Genomic DNA, 6,068 nt, shown 5'->3' on the forward strand with positions numbered 1-6,068 from the left:
GCAAAGAAACTTGGACTTACCTTAGACTTTACAAAGGAACAATGGGCTGTGTGTTGTGGGCATGCCTTTAATTCCAGTACTCTGGAGAAAAGGCGGATATATCCCAAGGAGTTCAAAGCCAGCCAGGAACATATAATAAGACACTGTCTCAACAAAACAAAACAAAACTATAAAATGGAAGCAATGGTTCTTGGACTTTTTTAAAACTAATTACTTTCTTTATTTTAGCAATCAAACTGGGCTTTGCCATCTGAAGTAGGGATCAAATACCTTTGTAAATAGAGATCAAATATCTTTCAAAATGTCCACAAGCTATAAAAAGGGGAAATGGTGTCTAACAATCAAAAGGACATGGGATTTATTTATCTTTACCAAAAAAGGTAATTCTTCCCTTTGAGTGTAATCTGGGACATCTCAGTGTTCTTAAAATCGCTCTTTAACATGAATCCTTTTTTGTAGTTTACAGTCCATAGTCAACAAGACCACAGAGGATGTAGCAAACCTTGACCCATTCCTTGGGGCTCCTAGAACCAAGCTTTGTCTGGATTGCATCCTATGTCACACTCTCATTCTTGCCTGTAATTTCTAGGGTCCCACTGCTTAAACTGTGCATTTTGACCCCAAGCTGGGCTGCCTACCTCCATAGGAGGGGTCACAAAGAAAGAAAGAAATGTGCCGACAAAGCAAAGTTTTTGAGCGTTTAAAGGTCAGAGTAAATTCAAAATCAAATGGGTACCAAATCTGAGGTGCGAGGTGTGTTGAATAGTGAGCCTCCACTGCAGCCGTGGGTCTGTGCAGAGCATGTGCGCTTGGCCTTCAGCTTGCCCATGTGGTCCACAGGGCCACAAACACAGTCTGAAACACAGGCTTGCATTCCAGGCAATGTCATGTTATGTATTGGCTGTTTTCTGTTCCTATGGAAGCAAAGTGGTTTAATTACGGGAAACAAAGACTTTGCATGCTTTTCTTCTTTATTCTTCAGTCTACATCAAATTATCACATTTATATTATGCTAAATGTATGACTTAAAAATTTACATTTGAATTGCTCACTTGAATTTCATTTTTAAAATTTCTTAAATTAATATTGGTTTGCAATTAGGACAGAATTTCCAATAACTTCTGAAACGATTCTAACATACTTTTTCCATTTTGCAACTTATATTTTTATAAAAACCCATTCTCAGCATTGGTGCTTATAAAACCAAAGCATCAATCAACTCTAAAAACTATTGAATATGCTTTGTACCCTGCAGTATCAAATACTTAGGCAAGATTTAATTTTTCATGTAAAACAAACAAGTATCTCATTAGTATGCAAATTTGCTTTAATCTTGTACATTTAGTAAACTTGTATGTATACCAAAAAGAATTGCTTTGAAATACATTTCTTTATGATTTATCACCAGTAAATGTTGGATTTGTCTGATACACATACTTGGGTGTATTTGTTACATGTACATGAGTATCTGGGTCATGTAAAGATTTTCCAGGAAAACAAGTGTGAATAGAACAGAAATTTTCTGGGTAGGTCAGAGGTCAGTGAGGAGGCATAGCATCTCTGACACAGTCACTCAGCTCTACCGCTGTGCTGAGAAACCTCCCATGGAGTGACTGTATATCTGATTCCTAGGGTTGCAGTGAGGGCTTGACCTTACAGAGGGCTTGATCCATATAGAACAACAGAACCATAAGCTGACTCTCACTCCCTTGTTCTCTTCTTGCTCTCTCTCTCCTTCACTCCCTCACTCACTTGCTCTTGCTTTTCTAACCATGCATGCATGTGTGCGTGTGTGAGTGTGTGTGTTTAGGTTACTATTACCATGATGAAACACCACGACCAAAGCAACTTGAGGAGGAGTGGGATTATTTGACTTACATTTCCATATCACACTTTATCACTAAAGGAAGTCAGAACAGAGCAGGAACCTGGAGGCAGGAGCTGATGCAGAGGCCATGGAGGGGTCTGGCTTACTGGCTTGCCCTCCCTGGTTTGCTCAGCCTGCTTTCTTATAGAATCCAGGATCATCATCCCAAAGTACCACCCACAATGGGCTGGGTCCTCCCCATCAATCACTAGTTAAGAAAATGTTCTACAGCTGGATTTTATGGAGGCATTTTCTCAGTTGAGATTCCCTCCTTCAGAAGACTTTAGCCTGTGTCAACTTGACCTAAAATAATACAGCACAATGTGTCAAGAAGTGGGGAAGGCTAGGCTTATCTGAGAACCACAGAGGAAGATTCATCCTTACCTCTTCTACTTCTTGGGTCTGTTCAGCATCCTTGGCTTACCATCATGGAGTCATGGAGGTGAATGGAGACATGGATGTACTCTCTGCCTCTGCTACCGATATGGGAGTATCCAACTGTCTTTGAAAGCAGAGAAACCTTTCTTGGCTCTTGTATATGGCTTGGGAAGTTACAGTCTTAGAAACTTGATGGTTATCAAAGCTACTGAAAATGAGTGGTTTTGAGTATCTGTCTTGTGAATCTGAAAAATGAAATTCACAGATCACAGAATGATAGAGGAGGGTCATCTGTCTATGTGTTACTTTCATTGGTTAATAAAGAAACTGCCTTGGCCCTTTGATAGGACAGCAGCTTAGATAGGCAGAGTAGACAGAACAGAATGCTGGGAGAAAGAAGCAGATTCAGGCAGCCACCATGGAGCCAGCTGCCAGGTCAGACATGCTGAATCTTTCACAGTTGAGTTTCAGTGAAACATTTCATTATAGTGAGCTTAGGAGAGAAAAAAACTAAAGAGCTCTTAAATAGCTGGAAGGGTGCCTGGAACAGGGTACCTTGCCTTAGAGTTAATAAGGCTTTAGTGGATGGAGGAAGGAAAGGTGGACATAGGCTATCCCCATTCAGTCCCGTTTCCATTTTAGGTATTCTGGTAACTCCAGTTTCAGTCCAGTTTTCAAGATAGATTTCAGGAACCATACTTTAGGAGAAAAGAGATAAGAAAACATCTCACCCCTTTCTGCCATCTCCAGTTTCTGGCCAAAGCAGAAGCAAACTTATTTTTTTACTTAGATGCTGCTAACATTTGATCTCTGGCATGAAAAACGTTGCATACATACCTATGGGAATTTCCAACTTTTAGTCAAGAAACAAACTAGCCACATTATGTGGTCCTTTTACTCTATGGTGCCTAGCCACGGTCTACCATCTGTCATCATTATCACTTGGCCACTCTGTCTCTTGTCTTCTGTTCTTAAAACACTACTGAAACCTTTGAGATTTTCAACTTGGGTTGTACCTGCAAAATTGCTCTTTCCAAGGTAGTGAAGAGTCCAATAATAAGAAAATAAAAATGTAGATTTCAGAAATAAGAATATAGAAATTAAAAAGTACAAAGTTATAAGTCTAGGAGAATGAGAACAGACTATCAGCAGCTTTCTCAGCAGATCAAGGCTCAATCATTCACAGTGAGCTATTTTCTCAGATGCTTAAGAAGTCGCTATCAGCTTAGGCCTTTTCATTTCACAACTGACTCTTCTATTTACAAGGCTAGAGCTTCGCTCTGCAAACTGAGAGTAGTATCCTGACCATCCTTGATAAATGACAATTATGAACTGAGTTAAGCTTTAGGAAACAGAGAGATACATGGCCTCTGGGTTAGGCACTGTGTTGACTGAGGTTTCTGTCTTGCCCAGTTCCCACATTCATTAAGTCCCAAAGAAATCACACAGAGTTCTTCATTAGTTATAAACTGATGGGCCCATTAGCTCAGGCTTCTTATTAACGCTTTTAACTTATATTAGCCCATTATTCTAGTATATGTTAGCCACATGGCTTGGTACCTTTTTAAGTGGGACAGGTCATATCTTCCTTCTTCAGTGTCTGGGCAGGACCAGGGAGGAATGGGCTTCTTCCTTCCCAGAATCCTCATGTTCTCATTGACCTGCTTCTACTTCCTGTCTGGTTGTCCTTCCAATACTTCCTGCCTGGCTACTGGCCAATCAGCATTTATTTAAAACATAATTGACAGAATATAGACAATTGTTCCTCACCACTTCCCACAAAAAACAAAACAAAAACCAAAAAAAAAAAAAAAAAAAAAAACCAAGAACATCCATAGTCCATTTTTTGGGAAAATGGGCATTGTTTTCCAAGCTACTTCCTGCTGGTTGGGGGTGCTGATAATCTTATTGGGACCTAAAGAAAATTTAGAGTTATGATCAAGTCCTGACTGGAGTATCTTGTGTGTCTTGATCATCTCAGGCAGCTGTCTTGAATCTGTTCTGGATGTAGAATTCACACATCCAGGCCATCTGTTCCTACCAGAGATTTCTCAGGTAGTTTTCCTTGATCAAACTTGATTTTTCTCAACTCAGAATGAATCCATAGCCTCTCATTTCCTGTGGGAAAAAAAAAGCAAAATCTCTTCTGCAAAGCAACATATCTATTGACTTCAATTTTGAAGTCAAGGTATTTTCAAAATACCTATCTTGGATTAATTCAGCAGCATTTATAAGCAAATATCTTTTAGCAGCTATTGTTCCTTCCTCAGAATCCAAACAACTCAAAGAGAGCATAATAACATACAGTATCCAGATTCTCTGTGTATTTTCCATTCTTATGTGGCTTTACTTTAACCTCTATTTCTTTTTACTTTTACTTTTTGAGACAGGTTCTCTATATATCTTTGGCTGTCCTCAAACTTCCTCTATAGACTAGGATGTCTTTGAACTCACAGAGATCCACTTGCCTCTGCCTCCCAAGTACTGGGATTAAAGGTGTGCATCAGCACACCTTGAATTCACAGAGGTCTGTCTGCCTCTGTCTCCCAAACTTTGGGATTAACGGCATGTGCCACCAGGCCTTGAATTCACAGAGGTCTGCCTGCCATTAGCTCAGGCTTCTTATTAACTCTTTTAACTTATATTAACCCATTATTCTTGTCTATGTTAGCCACATGGCTCAGTATCTTTTTCAGTGGGGCAATCTCATCTTCTTTCTTCTGTGCCTAGAAAGGACTGGGGAGGAATGGGCTTCCTCCTTCCCAGAATTCTCCTGTTCTCATTGACCCTCCTCTACTTCCTGTTGGGTTGTCCCGCCTATACTTCCTGCCTGGCTACTGGCCAATCAGCATTTATTTAAAACATAATTGACAGAATATGGACAATTGTCCACATCAGCACTGTCTCCATCATGGGAAACTAGTACCATCAAAGCGGAGGCATGGGGCTATAGTATACGCTGCCTGGAGGTACCAGGAGAGACAGTATACAAGGTAAAAACACAGGTTTGACTAATGAGCTCTGATAATGGATTTTATAAAGTATGGCAGTCTGTATCTGAGATTTACCTTGTGATAGTGTGAAGAACTTTCTACTATTTTCTAAGTTACCAGCCTAAGAACCAATTGATTCTAATTTATTAAATTTCTGGTATTATTAACAGTTTCTTTTCTGACTAATTGCTAAACACACCTGTTTTCTTGCAATTAGTGACTTTCATTGTAATCTCCTCTAAAACATATTCTATGATAGCTGCCTAGTTACCCACTGATGTAAACACTCACTCCCCTCCTTAGGGTCTACTTTGACTGAACTGTGGGTCATGGCAAGATTGTAAACATTTCTTTGTTCAGACCTAATACTTGTTGCCCTAACTATAAAAGGTGGGTTCAGAAACTAGCCTTTTGCCACAGCCTAACAAACACCATCTCTGGCTGTTGTCTCAGCTAGCTGATAAGCCTCTGTACCCCACAGTGGGTTTTTTGTTTGTTTGTTTGTTTAGTTTTTATTTTTAAGTTCGCTTCTGGTTTTCCTGGGATCTGGTTCCTGGAATAAAGTTTGCTTCTGGCTTATTAAACTTGGTGGCATTCCCATTTTTGCTCAACCCCCTGGACCCAAGAGGTAGGGTACAATCAGTGGTACAGGGGATTAGAATCTTAGCACAGGGTTGCCAGGGCAAGTGTGGTTCACCCATAACACTCATTTTCTCACTCCCATTCTTACATCAGTGGCTTCCTGTGATCATAACTCTGCCTTCTGTGCACTCTAATCCACTGTCCCTCTTTCTATTTGTTGTTCTTTCTTGGCAAATCTCTCTGATTTG

The sequence above is a fragment of the Chionomys nivalis genome, chromosome 1, assembly GCF_950005125.1.
Source record: "Chionomys nivalis chromosome 1, mChiNiv1.1, whole genome shotgun sequence".
Lineage (NCBI taxonomy): Eukaryota > Metazoa > Chordata > Mammalia > Rodentia > Cricetidae > Chionomys > Chionomys nivalis.